Genomic DNA, 17,933 nt, shown 5'->3' with positions numbered 1-17,933 from the left:
ACCATTTGTCCAACAGAACTTTGATCAATGAAACAAAACTGGAAATGCTTATAACTGTCATGTTGCTGAATGTTTACCATTAACTTTAACATAATTTCTTGTCAATAAACTTGTATTTTATTGGTTTCTTCAAACCCAACAGCCACTTAATAAAACATATCTTGTTGTCTTAAGATACTTTTCTTTTAAATTTAAAACTTATCACTAAAAGCCAAATCTATGCACTGGTAAAAAAGTAACAATGCAAGTCTGTTTAGGAACTAGGCAGAATGTTGTAATAATGCGACATTTATGTAGATAACATGCCTAGGTAGCAAAGGCAACTCTCATTTTTGGTCATTATGTAAATGCAGGTATAAAGGGAGTATACACTCACTGGGAGAAAGTGCCAGTCACCTTGCTTGTGACCCTATAGTAGGGAATGGATCTATATTAGAACATTGAAGTTTCAAAACTTCGAATGTTCAAATATCAAACCCTATTCAGCGAAAGTTGAAAACATCGAACATACAGAACATCCTAGGGAAAAAAATTTGCTGTTCCAAAACACATACACACAACACAAGCACACCAAACAAACAGCAATCCACACACATACACCTAAAATCTTACACAGAACCCTACACTAAACTATACACACACCACTAACTATCCACTTACCTTAACCCAAACCCTAACCGTAAGGTCCGTCACTATCGCACACTCACCTCACCCACACTCTAACCCTAACTCACCTACCCTGCCCTAACCCTCACGTCCACACAATCGCACACTTACCTGACCCGCGCCCTAACCCTAACTCACCTAACCTGCCCTAACCCTCACGTCCACACAATTGCACACATACCTAACCCGCACCCTAACCCTAACTCACCTAACCCGCCCTAACCTTCACATCCACACAATCACACACATACCTAATCCGCACCCTAACCCTAACTAACCTAACCTGCACTCAATTGCGCACTTACCTGAACCCGACCCGTAACTTCCCACTACAGTGCTGAAAATACCGAAGCAACAGAAATGGACAACCAAATTCTTTCCCTAGGAATAAATTTGGTTTTCTGTTGCTTCGATATTCTCAGCTTTCGCTGAATAGGGTTCGATATTAGAACATTCAAACTTTCAAAACTTCGATGTTCTAATATAGACCCGTAGGGAATTCCTGATTAATATACTAAAATAGTGTCCTGCACACTTTTGATAATCCTGTGTTTACTTCTTTTCACTTGAACTCTTGCAAAGAAACTGACCTGTAGTATTGCTTAGTTGCCCAGGTTTTACCTGTCTGTACCCACACAGACCTTTTGTTACTTGATTATATAGATACTTTATCTGATTCTCCTTGTTCTACTTCAAAGTCATAAATTCAAAAGCCATTAGGCTACTCTAAAACAAAGCCCATACTGACACCCCTCTCAGATCTCATGGGCTTCATCACTGGTTTATTCTTTCCTATTGAGACTGCATCCTACATTTATCAATCACCACTTATACAAAATTGAAAAACAACTGGTGGGGGCATGGTTAGGATGCTGACAAGATAACAACAGATTTCTCCTACTCTGCTATTTTATCTATTTCTGCCAAGAAATGCTAATGTTAATATATCTTATCAGCTTTACTGAAGAACATATATATATAAATTAAAGCCCTATTGAAGACAGTATCAATTTTAAAGAAAAATGCTCCAACCAAATGGGCCAAATCCATGAGACATTACTATAGCCAGAAAGCCCATATTTCTGGCACCGATGACTCTCTAAATGACATGGAAGGGAGGCTAAATGAAGAGTAACACAATACTGAGTTTCTATTAAAACAAAATACCATTTTTCTGAATAAATCTGATGACCTTGAGAATAAGTCTCATAGAAACAATATTAGAATCTTTGGTCTACCAGAAAAAAAAGAAACAACATGGCAAATTTCTTGACCCTGGCTTCCCAATGTGTTAGATTTATCTGAAGCAATGTCATTCGGTATGGAGAGAACACACAGGTCTATATTTACATCTTTTTCAAGGAATAAAACTTCTTTGAGATCTACAACTGTAAGACTTTTTTTCCTCATAGGACAAAGAGTTAATTCTCAAAACTGCTTGGTCAAAGTCTCCCTGTAAAATGGAATACAGGATCATTCATTTTGACAATGACTACTCCACCTCAATCATTTCTAAAATGAAATGTTTTCTTCCTTTAATAAGAGAAATGAAGAAAAATCAAATTAAATTTCATTTATTGTTTCTAGCCAGTCTGAAAATCTTTTTCCCTGATGAAACTAAAATCTTTGAGGATTTGGATGCAGCTATATCATATTTGAAAATAAATAACCCCCAGGATTTAATAAAATGCTGTAGGCACAGTGTAGAGCCTATACAGAATGTTACCTTGCCTGTGTACATGGTTCCCCCTTGGCAGAGCACCATGCATATTAACGACTGCACATTGCCGAAAGAGAGCTGAGGAACACAGGTATTGAACCAGTATGAGGAGAGATGTAGTACTAACTGTGTCTGCAGATGAGTATGAGACTCCCTGGGCTATCCTTTTGTGTTATCTTTTATTTTTTTTAAATAAAAAAGCATGTTTGTGCGGCATGGTGCAGAGCGCAGCAATGCTAAGTGGCACCCATAGATAAGATAGCAGAAAACTACCAGACATATAAAAATAGAAACCAAATGTATTTATTTATTTAAATTAAATTTAAATTTATTTATTTTAATGTATGTTTAAGCATATCTGAGCATGATTGTGTGGTGCAGCGTGGTGCTCAGCACTGCTTATAGGTAGTTCAGTGTTATATGTAAAGGTATACCTGCTGTCTGAATATCAATGTATCTTAACGGGTAGAGACACAGCTCCATGTGTAGTATGTCCAGGGTTTGAATACATGAAAGTATCTAGCTTTAATATACACATTTTGCAGACTAATTTAAAATATGGTTCCACTGCACTCTGCTAAGCTATGCTGAGACCTCCTAAGACATGCTAAGTGCTGCATAAACATGATAACGGCTGACAATGTTTATGATCTGCTTGGCACTGCTTGGCTGGTTTACGCACTGCTATGCTCTGCTAAGACTGTGGTTCTGTGAGTTTTTGCATGTCTTAGTTCAGCTGCACTGGTTTGCATAGTGCTAAGTGACTTGGCACTTTTTTGAATGTTGCCCAATCACGTGTAAGGGTGGGAAAGCAGCCTATAATAAGTTGAATAGGTAAGAATACAGCATAATCCACTGCAGTTCTGTCTCTGAAGGGTACTATGGCTGGTGTTGGTGAAGGTGTGTGCTTTCAGCCACAGCTTTGGGGCATTCAGGAGTCCAGGATCATGTATGGACTTATAGTTAAAAACCATGATAACCGGCTGCTGCAGGGAGATTTCCATGGCTCAGAGTGTAAGGCGGATGCCTGGGACCAGCTGGCCAGAGAACTCACCAGTCTTACTGGTATCCCCCACAGAGGTGAGCAGTGTTATCACCCCATGATGACCTGAAATGTCGAAAGGGGGATCTCTTTGACACCAGGGTCCAAGAAGATCGGGCAGGGAATGCCCCACAAGTATGCAAGTAATTTTACCTCTGTTTCACCAATATCTAATCCAAATGCCTGCAAAACTGGTATGCATAATGGTGTGCTTCTTTGCCAACAGTTGCAGAAGAGAGGGCTCACAATGTTGAGTTGTATGCCAGATGTCTGACCAGGTTGTTTACTGAATTTCCTGTTTGCACTTATTTTTAAAATCGTTTTTTCCTCAAAACTTGCATTTTATCTGTCTTTGGCCTAGCACTCTTGTGTGGGGTCATTTACTGCACTGTTATAACTTGTTGATACTTGTTAACCTCTGCTATCTCTGAAAAAAAAAACAAAAAAATCTTGCTTTTTTCCCACTTTTCTGAGATTTAAAAAAGTTCAGTTACAGGCTTGCTGTTCTTGAACTGTTTGTAAGTTTCTGTGAGGCCATTTTTGCTTGGGCTAAAGGAAAGTCTCTCTGTTGATCAGTGGCAGTGAAAAACATTGAGCAGCCTGCCTGCCCCTGTGGGAGTGGTTACTGACTTGAAACTGTAGTTTTATTGGCCATTTTGGGTCAATTCCAAAACTCCTTCATCTTCCTCTCTTAAAACCTGGTTGCCTCATGGTTTTGGCATCTTTTCAGGCTTGTTGGCTGTTGGTGAAGCACCCACCAAGAGGAGAAAATGCTGAGAGAAGAAAGGAGCCACTTTTGAGACTATAAGTATTTTTCCTCTGTTTATTTGCTAAGTTTTTCTGCATAGCCGCCTATTTTGAGCATTTTCTGGCTTGTTAAATTTGATTTCTGCATTAGTAACTGTATTTAGAGCACAACCTAGAGCTGTTTACTGAATTTCCTGTTTGCACTTATTTTTAAAATCTTTTTTTTTCTCAAAACTTGCATTTTATCTGTCTTTGGCCTAGCACTCTTGTGTGGGGTCATTTACTGCACTGTTATAACGTGTTGATACTTGTTAACCTCTGCTATCTGTGAAAAAAAAAAAAAAAAAAAACTAAAAGCATCTTGCTTTTTTCCCACTTTTCTGAGATTTAAAAAAGTTCGGTTACATGCTTGCTGTTCTTGAACTGTTTGTAAGTTTCTGTGAGGCCATTTTTTCTTGGGCTAAAGGAAAGTCTCTCTGTTGATCAGTGGCAGTGAAAAACATTGAGCAGCCTGCCTGCCCCTGTGGGAGTGGTTACTGACTTGAAACTGTAGTTTTATTGGCCATTTTGGGTCAATTCCAAAACTCCTTCATCTTCTGCTCTTGAAACCTGGTTGCCACGTGGTTTTGGCATCTTTTCAGGCTTGTTGGCTGTTGGTGAAGCACCCACCAAGAGGAGAAAACGCTGAGAGAAGAAAGGAGCCACTTTTGAGACTTTAAGTATTTTTCCTCTGTTTATTTGCTAAGTTTCTTCTGCATAGCCACCTATTTTTAGCATTTTCTGGCTTGTTAAATTTGATTTCTGCATTAGTAACTGTATTTAGAGCATAACCTAGAGCTGTTTACTGAATTTCCTGTTTGCACTTATTTTTAAAATCTTTTTTTCTCAAAACTTGCATTTTATCTGTCTTTGGCCTAGCACTCTTGTGTGGGGTCATTTACTGCACTGTTATAACTTGTTGATACTTGTTAACCTCTGCTATCTCTGAAAAAACAAAAAAACCAAAAAAATCTTGCTTTTTTCCCACCTTTCTGAGATTTAAAAAAGTTCAGTTACAGGCTTGCTGTTCTTGAACTGTTTGTAAGTTTCTGTGAGGCCATTTTTTGCTTGGGCTAAAGGAAAGTCTCTCTGTTGATCAGTTGCAGTGAAAAACATTGAGCAGCCTGCCTGCCCCTGTGGGAGTGGTTACTGACTTGAAACTGTAGTTTTATTGATCATTTTGGGTCAATTCCAAAACTCCTTCATCTTCCTCTCTTAAAACCCTCTTTTGCACAGTTTTGCGCATTTTTGAGCATAGCGCAACAACTGGCAGCGCCGCCTAATTGGGTTTAAACTATTCCTGGCTCCACAAAGTCTGCTCTTCACTTTTTCCCTTAGAACTGCTCTATCTCTCAATTTAAGCACCATATTCTCATTCTAAGGCCCTTCACTGGTCCAGTTAAGTAATCCTACAAGTTAGCACTATTAAACCATAAGCACTACTTACTGTTATACTCTCTACGATTACCCTGTCCTCTATTGGTCCATCTTAAATTCAGTTTCCCTATTACTCTAGCATGTCCAAAGGTCAGTCAATGGTTTCCTCTCCAGTCCAGCTGGTGAATCTGGGAATTTTGAGGCAATGTTACAACTGTCTCATGTACACGGACAACCCTCTCCTCCTCCAAACAGATTCAAATATATGTGAGAGATGCAACTATTTAGCCAAACTGGAGGCTGAGCTCTCTCATCTCAAAACTGGTGTAACCAGTTAGGAGGAGAAGGTAACCTCACACAACACAATTCCAGTATCACATAGTCCCACCACATCAGCGAACCAAACACATACATACACAAAAACATACTCAGAGGCTCTAAATAAAAATCTACCTAAGCAACAGAGACCTCCAAAGCAGACATCCAAGCAAATGCTACCTCAAAACAAAACACACACAACACATAACCCACAAAGTCAGTGTGCCAAGCAGCCACAGCCCTTAAGGCTGAATAACACACCTGATACTCTTGTTATAGGTGACTCTATTGTCAGACACACTGAGGTCCCGCTCACCAGGCTGAATAAAGAGAAGGTCACGGTGAGCTGCCTGTCGGGTGCTAGGATCCGACACATAATGCAAGCACTCAGGTCACTCCAAAGCAAATACAAATATGACTCAGTCATTGTACATGCTGGTGTGAATGACCTGAGGCGTACCTCCCTGGACTACATGAAAAGAGACATAGAGGAGCTCTCTGATCATGTAGCCCAGGCTGGTATGACCCTGACCTTGAGCAGCATCTTACCCTCACCTAGAATGATGCCACAGTACAAAGACAAAATGATCGATTTTAACAATTGGCTAAAATTTTGGTGTCATTCAAAGGGGATCCAGTGTCTGTCAGCCTGGGATGACATGCTCGACAAGCCACGTTGCTTCGCTAGGGATGGCTTGCACCTGTCACCACTGGGCTTTCGGATATTGGCAAAGGATCTTGCCACCCTCCATAGTGCCTTTTTTAGGCAAGGCTCAAAAGTCAAACCCACCCCCATAGACAGCACAAGGAAAAAGAAACTAAGGGTAATGCTACTAAACGCCAGAAGTCTTAACCTTAAGATGCATGCACTTGAAGCTCTCCTCAGTATGGAGAACATCAATATCTGTGCAGTGACAGAAACCTGGTTCAAGGCTCCAGAGAGCACCCCAGCACTACCAGGCTATACCTCATATCATGCTTTTCGGCCCCAAAACCCGGACGAACCACAAAGGAGGGAGTTTCCATATTTATCAAGGATATCCACACCTCCAGGTTAGTGGCATTGCACAAAGTATCGGAGACCATCCATGTGCAACTAACAGTGGGCAAGACTGCTTTTCAGTTTATAGCATCCTACAGACCACCCTCTCAAAGTCAGGAATCCCATTCGGCTTTCCTGAAAACATTGGAGAACGTGAAGATCTCTCCGAACACCATTATATTGGGTGACTTCAACTACCCAAACATTGACTGGGAGCACTACTCAAGCCCCAGCACCTTAGCCCAAAAATTCCTGGAAATTATAAACTCAAATGCTATGGAACAACTAGTCACCACTCCCACAAGAGGGGACAACAAACTAGACCTGATCATTACCAACATGGGGACTCTATGCTCCACACCAGAAGTATATCCCTCATTGGTAAGATCAGAACATAAATTAATTTCACTGGATGTCCACATCCCGACCCCACCCCCAGCCCAGAAAACCACAGTGAAAAACTTCTCAAAAGCGAACTTCTCACTTCTCAAAACCGAAGTGGAATCCTTCAAGGCCCCAGGGCCAGTGGAAACTACAGCCCAAACTGCAGAATCCTATATAAATGCATTATACGGACATCTCCAGGAATGCATGGATCATGCTATCCCAAACAAAACCAAGACCCAATCATCCAAAGGCAGGCATCCAGTCTGGTGGACCCCTGCCATAAATAAATTGTACAACAGAAGGAGGAAGCTACTACATGATAGAGCAAAATCCCTAATAGGGAAGGCATCTCTGATCAGTACTAGCAAAAAATTACGATCCCTCATAAAATCCTCCAAGGCCAGCTACGAGAGAAAAATTGCACAGGACACCAAAGACAATCATAAGGCTTTTTCAAGTTATGTTAGAAACTTGGGATGCAACTCCCAGACTTGTTCTGAGTTGATTCTAAACGACAAAAAATACACTGAACCCACAGACATCGCCAATATCCTGGCAGACAGGTTCAGTGCAAACTTCTCCACCCCCTCCCCCCCAAAAGAGCAAGTATCTATCCTGGCAGAGGGTTGTCTCCCAAACATCTCAGATGCTCAGGTGAAGGCTGCCCTCTCCAAAGCAAAAAACACTGCTTCCATGGGACCAGATGGCATCCCAGGTTGTGTCCTACATGAACTGCAAGAGGAACTAATCCCTCAAATAAAACAGCTATACAATCTCAGCCTCACTACAGGATATGTGCCCACAGAATGGCGTACAGCAACAGTGGTCCCACTCTGCAAAGGTGGAGCCTCTACAGACCCTGGAAACTATCGCCCCATAAGCCTGACTAGCTTAGTCTGCAAGGCTATGGAGAGGATCATCATGGAGCTCATAAACAAAGACATTGGGAACCTACAGACACTAGATCCTACCCAGTTTGGCTTTTTCAAGGGCAGATCCTGCCTTTTGAACCTGGTTGACTTCTTTGAAACAGTCACCAAAGCCATAGATGAAGGGAAGGTAGTCCACACAGCCTATCTGGACCTTGCAAAGGCATTTAACACAATACTCCACTCGGGCATCATAGATAAGCTATCCAGCTTAAATATAACCCCCTATGTCACAAGATGGGTCACAAACTGGCTCAAAGACAGAACCCACAGAGTGAGAGTTGCTGGAGCCATGTCAGACTCGAAACTGGTCACAAGTGGTGTCCCACAGGGTTCTGTCCTGGGACCACTCTTGTTCGGTATATACTTTTCCGAGGTACAGGTAAACGTGGGAGGACTATGGCTCACCAAGTTCGCAGACAACTGCAAACTGGGCACCATAATCAACTCTCCAGCTGACACAAACATCCTTTAAAAAGGTCTCACAGAGACAGATAACTGGTGCCAGCGCCATGGTTTAAAGCTAAATGCCAAAAAATGTATAGTCATACCCTTTGGCAAAAACAATGTGCCCACAAATTACCACATAGGTGGAAACCTATTAAGTACAGAGAAAGTTATTAGGGACCTGGGGACCCAAGTTGATAGCAATCTCTCCTTTGAAAACCACATTGCCAAAGTGGTTAGAAAGACCTTCTACATAGCCCACCTCATCACGAAGGGTTTCACATCTAGATCAAGAGAGGTAATCGTGCCCTTTATTCATCCCTCATCAGGCCCATCATAGAATACAATGCCCCTTTTGGGATGTACCTTACCCGACACCTGCAGCAATTAGAAAGACCCCAAAAGTATCTCACCAAAAGGATCAAGGGTCTCAAACAGATGCCATATGCTGCTCGGTTAAAAAAACTCCAGCTCTACTCAGTTGCATACCGCCTACTTCGAGGCGATCTATGCCTGACATACAAAGCTATGTCAAATCCAGAATTAATGGACATGCTCCACCTCAGTAAATCTAAATCCCTTAGAGCCACACGCTCGAGGGACTTGAACCTCAGCACAGAAATAAATAGAATTTGTTGGAGGGACAGGTTCATAACCCAGAGGCTCCCTTCGCTCTGGAATAGAATTCCAGTTCATGTGAGGCAGAGCACCTCACTGAATCTCCTCAAGAAGAATCTCGATAAGTGGATGGGGGATCGTAGGTTTGTCCCAGGGATTACTCCCGTGTCACTATTAGACAGAGGCACAGTAAACTAAACCTTAAAAAGGGCACAGTATACTCAAATCAAGGGGTGGCATAAGCCATACAGAATTGGGCTAGGCTTATAATTGCCCCAGGGCAGATAGCCTAGTATGAACCTATGAACCTATGAACCTATGAGTGTCATGAATACGAATGTATTATGCTAACTAGTGAAATAAGCAAGAAGGGGTAAAGCATTAACTGCATTAAAGTATATATAGTAAAGTCTGTAGTGCAATAATTGTGGAATTAGAGCTGTTTTTCCAGAAATGAATAATGCCAACTTTTGTGCAATACAAACACAAAACAATGCCAGTACCTTCATTAAAGTATATACAATAAAGTGTGTAGTGCAATACATGTGGGATTAGAGTGGTATTGCAAGAAATAAATAATGCCAACTGTTCTGCAATAAAATATGAATCAATACCAATAACACCAAGGAAAACAGTGTACATCAGGATTGTCTTACTGTAACCATTGCAGTAGAATTGTATACATTTAGGTTGTAAGGTAAGGTGTTGCATTCATGTATAACACTGTAATAGGTATAGAATGCAGATCTAATGGCTACCAGTTGTATTGTTTAACACATATAGTACAGTTCAAGGCTATCTCTAGGCCAATATTGTTCACATAATGCTCTGTCATCCACAAACATCAGGTAAGCAAGGTATATGGGGTGAGGTAGCCCACTCCATGATCTGCTATTGTTTGTTGACTTCACAGATATTTCAGCTCACGAACAATAAAATGTATACTCCAGCATTGTTAGACTGATATATAGCATACCTACTATCTATGCTATTCTTGTATTTAATGCATGTGTGTTCTACTGTCACTGCAGTCTAGTATAACACTGTGGTAGTACTGTCAGGCCATATTTTGATTCCAGGTAAGCTCTAGGCAAATATCAGTCATGCAGTAATTAGGAGTGACTTATTAGCTCAGTTTGTTAAACCCCTTTGTATAGTACATTTTGCCACACACAGACCAGCGTTCAAATACAGTATTAGGGAGCACTAAATATTACAGTAGCAGTCATGTAATGCTCACAAATACTCTCTCCACAGGAACTACAGGTAAATGGCTGAGGTAGCCCATATTATGAGTAGGGAACTGTGTGTTTAGATTTCACAGATTTCACAGACTGTTACAATCATTAGGAAAAATGTGAAAAATCAGCAATGTGCAGTCAGAAATAATATGTATAATCCTGGTATTGCCTGGAGTGTCTGATAAAAGTTTCTGCAGTTGCAGTCACTGCTATTGGGTTCTATTCCCATGCCTGCCAACTAAGGCATGACTGCTGTTTAGTTTCTGTACTATACACATACATATCTTTCAAGTGTCATGATTTCATGTTATGTAATTTAATAATGTGTAATCCACCTGTTAAAGGAATACCATGACAATGAGTACCTATATTGCACAGTATCACCATTTCAGCTCACAGTACACCTTGGCAGTTATATAGGTCCACCTGATGTGCAAGTGTTCTGTGTAGGTATGTACCCGCAATTGTTACCATTTGGCGCATAGTGTCCCATGCATATAGATTGAGTGGTATGCACATGCTACATCAGCTACAAGAGAATTGTACTCACTGTAAACATAAAGAAAATACAGACTCGTAGAGAAGACAGTAGTACTGTTGTAAAAGAAGCAAGCTGCAGTGTTACTAACGGACTGATTTTCTCTCTCTCCCCACCCCTTATCTTTATTTATTTATTACTGTTATTCATTGGTTATGGTTTACTATTAACATATGTTGTTACATTAACTGCTTTTTGGGGCATGTGTTATTACTGTTATCTATTATAATGGATGTATATTAACATACCTTGTTAAATTACCTATTTTGTTGACCTCATGCTGTAACTGGCATGCTGTTATACTGAATTTTCTGTTATTTATTGTTGTGTTTCACATAATTTGCATTATGTAATTGTGCTATTTCCAATGTTCTGCCATGCTGTTATTACTAACAATATTTTGTTAATAACTAACCTATATTTATTGCTATAACTCCATTACCACAGCACGTCAAGGCAGGCTGGTTCCTGGTGATTTGCCTACCTTGCTTCAACTGGCCATGGCACCAGGTCATAGCATATCTGTGACCTAGGCCAGTGGTGTCCCCTCTGCTGCCCTGCACCACCTGCGACATTGGGTGGAACGGGCTCAGGGGATGGGGCACGGCCTCCCGCTGAGAGCAGTGGCAGAGGGGCTGCAGTCACCCAGGATCAACTGCCAGTCATGGTGCTCAGGGCTGTTCACCGAAGCTATGAATGCTGCCTGCGTCAGGTTGAGAGCACACTGGCCGACCAGGTGGGGCAGACTCACCCTGGTGCCCAGCTTCCAGCACAGCCACTCTTGGGGCAGGGAAGGAACAGGTTTGACTGTCCCATGGGTAATGCTGTTGCCATCTGGAGGCACGTGTGACTTGGTTCCACAACACCCTCCCCATCCAAGTTGTAGGGGGTAAACATGGCAAAACTAGTACGGAAAAACGGTAGGGGGTAAACATGTGTCGCACATCACCCCTGTCTGCTGTCTTGTCTGTCTGCAAATGCATCCTTTCCTATCCCACTTACCTCCCCAGATGTACCTATGTCTCATTAAAAAAAAATGGGCACCTGTCCCCCCCAAAAAAATATGGCTCCATACATAGATCTCCTTGTCGCACATGTGTCCACTGGACACCACTAATCTGGTCTAATTGGCTTGACAACACAGGTATGTTGTCCACACCCCTCTCTCTGGGGTTTGAGAGTCCAAATTAATTTACAAAATCTGTCAAAATGCACAGCTGTTGCTGTACAAGATATGGATAGCTATGGGTCTTTTCTACACACTTCCTGCACACCCCTAACAGCCTTTCACTATGTTTTCCCCCTGATTGCCCCCATTTCACCACTTTCCTGTCACCTCTTTTTTCTTTTCTTTATATTTTTTAAGAGTGGGTTTGCGCAGAGCTAAGAGAACTGACGTAGTGTGGTGCACTGTGCTGCTTCACTAAGCTAAGCTTAAATGAGCTTTAATGATTAAATGTGTTTATTACATTGTTAGACAAATACAAAATGAACACCTCTTTCATGTTTTGAACCCTGGTCCCTCTCATTAACCCACCATGCCAGACAGCTCTAATTACAACAGGTGTTTCCTGCAAAACATACTGATTGCCACTTACAGTCATTAGGCATGTAACTGAAATAAAAACTAATGGGAAAAATTGGAGTGTACCTTGGACCCTGGTGCAGTAATACACCAGTAGACAGCTAAAGATATAATAATGATGTAAATGAGGCCTGTGATAGCATGTTATGTGCTCTTTTATCAGCAACTTATGGAAAGACACTTGCTAAGGCAACAATGTGAAAGTACATGTACAACTGGGACCCTGGTGCAGAAATACAGCCATATAAAGCCATGCACATACTGATGGATATAGAAATGTTTCTCACAACCTGTATATGTGCACATATATCTTACACATACACACAGTTTTGCAGTGACTCAGTGATGCAGTCTGTTAAATTTTTGCATACAGTACATTTTGCCATTTATCTAGCAGTTCAATTACATTATTGTGAAGACAGCAAGTAATGACAGAATCATGCAATCCTAATCTGCACAAGTTATTGCTAGTTAATGAACTGTTACCCAGTTTTGCAAGTCAGAGGCCTGCAGGTACGGAGACACTACACATATCTGTATAGCCTAACTATATGTTGCCTACTACCCAGATATTGGCACTGTTGCATAACAGACATACCTTAATCACATGCCTTGATTGGACTGCACAGGGTACCATTATCCTAACTCTTCCATAATGACAGGGATGACACAGCTTCCACAGTTACACATACAGCTTGCTGTCCTCAAAAGTTCCACATCCCCCTTATGTGTGCTAGGCTGTAGCAGCAGCTGCAGCCTGTAGCATACACAGCTGTATATAACGGTAGCTGCTACAGACCTACTATACCCCCAACCCCCTAGAACAAGGGATCTGGACACAGTCATATGTAATGGGGGGGGTTAAGACTCACAGATAGGTACATGTGTAATGGTTTTCTCCTAAAAAGATAGTAGGTTGGTCAAATAACAGCTATTGTATTATTTATTTATTTATTTTTATTTCCAGTTTGATTACCGGGGAAATCCACTGGGCCCAGGGAGCCCATTTTCAGTGGAGGCCTGGGGAGAAAAGCTCCATTAAATAAATTACAGTAAAGATAGCAGTCCATTAAAAATAAAAAGTATAAGTACAAATACATATCAAATAAAACAAAGCATGAGCAATATTGCCCATAGTCCAAATGTTGTGCAGATACATTTTAACAAATTCACACAGTTAAAGTCAAAAGTCGAAAGTTATTTACAATATTTACAGAGTGTGAGAGATCATATGGGAATTAGCTATAGAAGGTTATAGCCAGCTATAAGGTGCTTAGCAACTCAGGAAGATACCCTCCCAGAGACTTTAGCATGCATACTCCGATGGGTATGAAGTCTGACACTTAAGTGTGTCTCTTTCCTTACTGATATCAGCCCACAATGTTTGCCAGTGAACTGCCAGATGACCACTATGTCATGGGATACTGACCACACATATGAGGCTAAACTGTGGACATACCCCATAATTCCCTACAGTTGACAGTTATGATACCTACCCTCAGTGATGATATACTCTCCACACCTCAGTTATGTCCATCTTAACAACTAAGTCTACATGAAGGCCTTATATATTGCACTGTGGTGGCATGTAATTGGCCAATGACAGTGCAATTCAGCTGTTTTAGCCAAAATTAGCAATGCTAAGCCACAGATTGGTGCAGCAGCAATTACCTGCTAATGAGCAGTACCTTAAAAAGGCAAGGAGCTGCTTATAGGGAACAGGTCTGTATGAGCCTTAACTCACACAGAGAGCATATTTCCAAAAGATTACCAGAAGCAAAGTTCAAAAAAGGAGTATTGTACTCCAGCAGGTACTTAATAGATTTATCCATAAAACAGGATGTGGATGGGAGGATGGAGGTATGGGGACTAGAGATTACAACAGTAAGCCTGTCTTAGATCTGTGGTAATGACATGACAGGCGTGCCTCTCAACTGTCCCTGATTTTTAATTACATCTCAGCTTTGTCCCTGTCAATCCCTCCTACAACATTTGGCAGTTGTAGGAAAGCTAGTGGATTACACATAACACATAATGACAATGAACAAGGTTGTGAACTCCTGCAATGACAAATGATGTGCTGTAATTCACCCCCCTCATTCAGTCACTGTCTCACATACATAGTTCTAACATTTTAAAAGTGTCCCTGAATGTCTCTGATGTACTCTGGCTAAGTCCCTGTTTCTGTTGACATATGTCCCTGTTTGGTTGACGGCTATGCCTGACATACCTGTCAACCTCTTACAACATGAAACCAGGACAAAGTAATAATTTATTGGAGGACAAAGGCCCAAACTCAGCGACAGTGTTTAAATATTTGTCAGAGATCCACAAGTTTATGCAAAAATGACCAAAACTGAGGCAAACATCCTGACATCTGCTAATATCTGTATAGTTGAGAGGTATGATGCCTACAGGGAACGTATATTACAGCAGGTTTGCATTGTTTTCTGTCACTGTGGCACACTCGTATTGCTGGACTGTTCCCATACAGTTGTTGTAATAGCACATTGTTAATTGTCTGGTAGTGGCCATATGACATATTAGTGGGAGTTTGCCTGCAGGGAACAAAACACAGTAGACTGCAGTGCTGGGTATTGGAACATACAGCAGAATCTGTCATGGCACACAGGGACATATTGCAGTATTGCTGCTATCTTGGTGGCATCCACACATTTAGAGTGTTGCCAGACTGTGGGGTGTGACGTGTGAGGGAGCAGTGGATAGTCCAGGCCATTATGAGTGTGCTGGATCTGTACATGGTAAATGTCCACATATCTGGTCATGTAATGTGTTCCCCTTTTGTTGTCTTTCAGGAACCATGTACCTATGAATACATGCCCCCTTCTCAAAGGTGGAAAATTACATTATAGTGGATGGACTGAGACAGCACCATCTGATCTTGTTGTCCAGGGGGAGGCATAATCAGGAGCAGCAAGCAGTACTGTGCCAGACCTTGTGTGGGATGTCAATCAGACTGGCCAACAGGAAAGGACCTATGAACAGGTCTGACACCAGGCCACAGACATGCTAAATGCTGCATGACTAAGGGCTGATATTGCCAGGGATTGTGCCACCACTGGTTGAGGGCCTGTGACAGAACATCCACTCACAGCCACAGAGGAATTCCTGGAGAATCTAGAAACACACAACAGCTCCAAGGCATTCATCACACCATACATTGTGGAGGTGGGTGACACTGTGTCCACAGCAGAGCAGCGTCCAGGTAAGAGTACTGTGTTCAGCAGTGTAATACTGTATCAGTCATTGTGGCAGGCTGTACATACCTGTACATGGGTGTTAGGTCTATCTACCTTGGGGGGGAGTTAGGGTTTATGAACAGTTGTACACACATACTCAGAATGTCAGAAATACAGCCAGTATCACAGTAGGTACTGTACATGTGCATATATGCACATACCTTGCAGTGCTGCAACATTTGGTGGTACTGACAATACCTCTCCTTCATCTTTTCATAGGTCCATCAGGAGGAGCCCAAGTACATAGTCCTGTACCTGGTAAGCGTGATACAGTTTTTTACGAATCATATATTCCCTATGAAAGTTAAGGGCTGCCATATTGCCCTATATACAAATGTTGTGTTTAGCCAGAGCAGAATATTTGTATGCATCTTTCTGGAAAAGATAACTACGGTTCATAGACTGGTTAGTCACAGGTATGTATTTGGATGACCATCGACACGTTTGTACTTATAGTTATGAGCAGCTACACAACCTGGTATACATGAAGCAATTACTCCAATATGCCTGTTCAAACACAAAAGGGAGATTCTACATAACTGAGGCAGTGACACTAGTACTGGTATATCATTCTCAAGATAAGTGTACTGGGTTTTATGTGCAGGTCTGTTATGTATAGTGTTATATTTTATACCTTACAGGCAGATGGTACTAGCAACTTTACCTGGATGTGGCTGACGTGCATGTTATAAAGGGCTTGACTTGTCTGTGTATGTTGGTGTGAGGTTGTTTGTTATGCATGAGAGTGAAGATGAGAAGATGTGTGACTGGTAATGCAGTTGTGAATCCTCATTTGTATGAGTCTGTATGGATTACCATACATAAAAGTGCAGGTAGTAATTTGCTGCTTTTGTCTTGGTTTCACAGGTGACTGGGGGGATTGGAGTCTGTCCCCCTCACAACCTGATGTCATTGTCTCATCGGACTCTGATGATGACGGTGGCCACAGTGAGGCACAGGTAGGGTTGTTAGGGATAGAATCTGTCCTAGAGGTTGGCATCCCTCTTCTGCCCCCATTGTCACCACACACAGCCAGTATGGCCATACATACCTAGTCCCCAGAGGCCACAGATATTGGACAGTCAAAGGATGGTGACACTGAACAGGTCAGTGTGGCAACTATAGCATCAGTGAGTATAGACTCTGGCCATAGCTAGACAGCTGGCAAGATCCCACACAGGTGGATTGACAGGGATGTTCATAAGAGGACTGCTGTCCATCCACCACCTGTCACAGGTGTCACATCATGGGTCACTTGGCACATATTTTGGGCCATCATGGTGGCACAGACAGTTTCTGAATGCAACACCAGAAGGATGCTTGGGGTTATGGATGCAGCACAATCTGACATCTGTGACTGCCTCCACCGCATTGAGGACACCCTGGATTAGTTAACTGATGCAGTGGACAGACGGGCTGAAACAGTGCCTGTCTTGGACCGCACATTGTCTGTGCTGAAAAATCTGGTTGGAGTTTGGCATTAGACAAATGGACGTAGGTCAGCAACTTCATCTGCTTAGAGATCACGTGGGAATGTACAGTCATGTTCCTGTAGTGGCTGTACCTCCAGCACTACAGAGTGAAGTGTGCTGTCCATACCATGACATGGCAGGCCCTGGGCATGTGGTCCTGGGCAATCCCGTGGGGGACACAGCTCTACCATTTTGCAGTCACCGTCAGGTACTAACACTGCATTTGACCTTGGGCATGGTGGTGCCAGTGCTACTCCTGGCAGAGCCAGTTCCCATGTTCATGGTCAGTGATGGTGAACTGTCCACTCTACCATGTATGGTCCACAGCTGTCCAATATAAACATGTGTAGGGCTAGAACTAGGCTTGATTGTGTACATGCACACACTCATACACCACTGTCACATGCAGATCACCTACAACACACAGCGCCTCTCCATGGCCCAACTAACCCACACCATTCCTGACTTAAACACATGCTGTCAACTGTTTGGCACAGCCTAGGCC

This window comes from Protopterus annectens, chromosome 1.part0 (assembly GCF_019279795.1).
Source record: "Protopterus annectens isolate FY-2018-M chromosome 1.part0, PAN1.0, whole genome shotgun sequence".
Taxonomy (NCBI): domain Eukaryota; kingdom Metazoa; phylum Chordata; order Ceratodontiformes; family Protopteridae; genus Protopterus; species Protopterus annectens.
Note: the sequence above shows the minus strand (reverse complement) of the source record.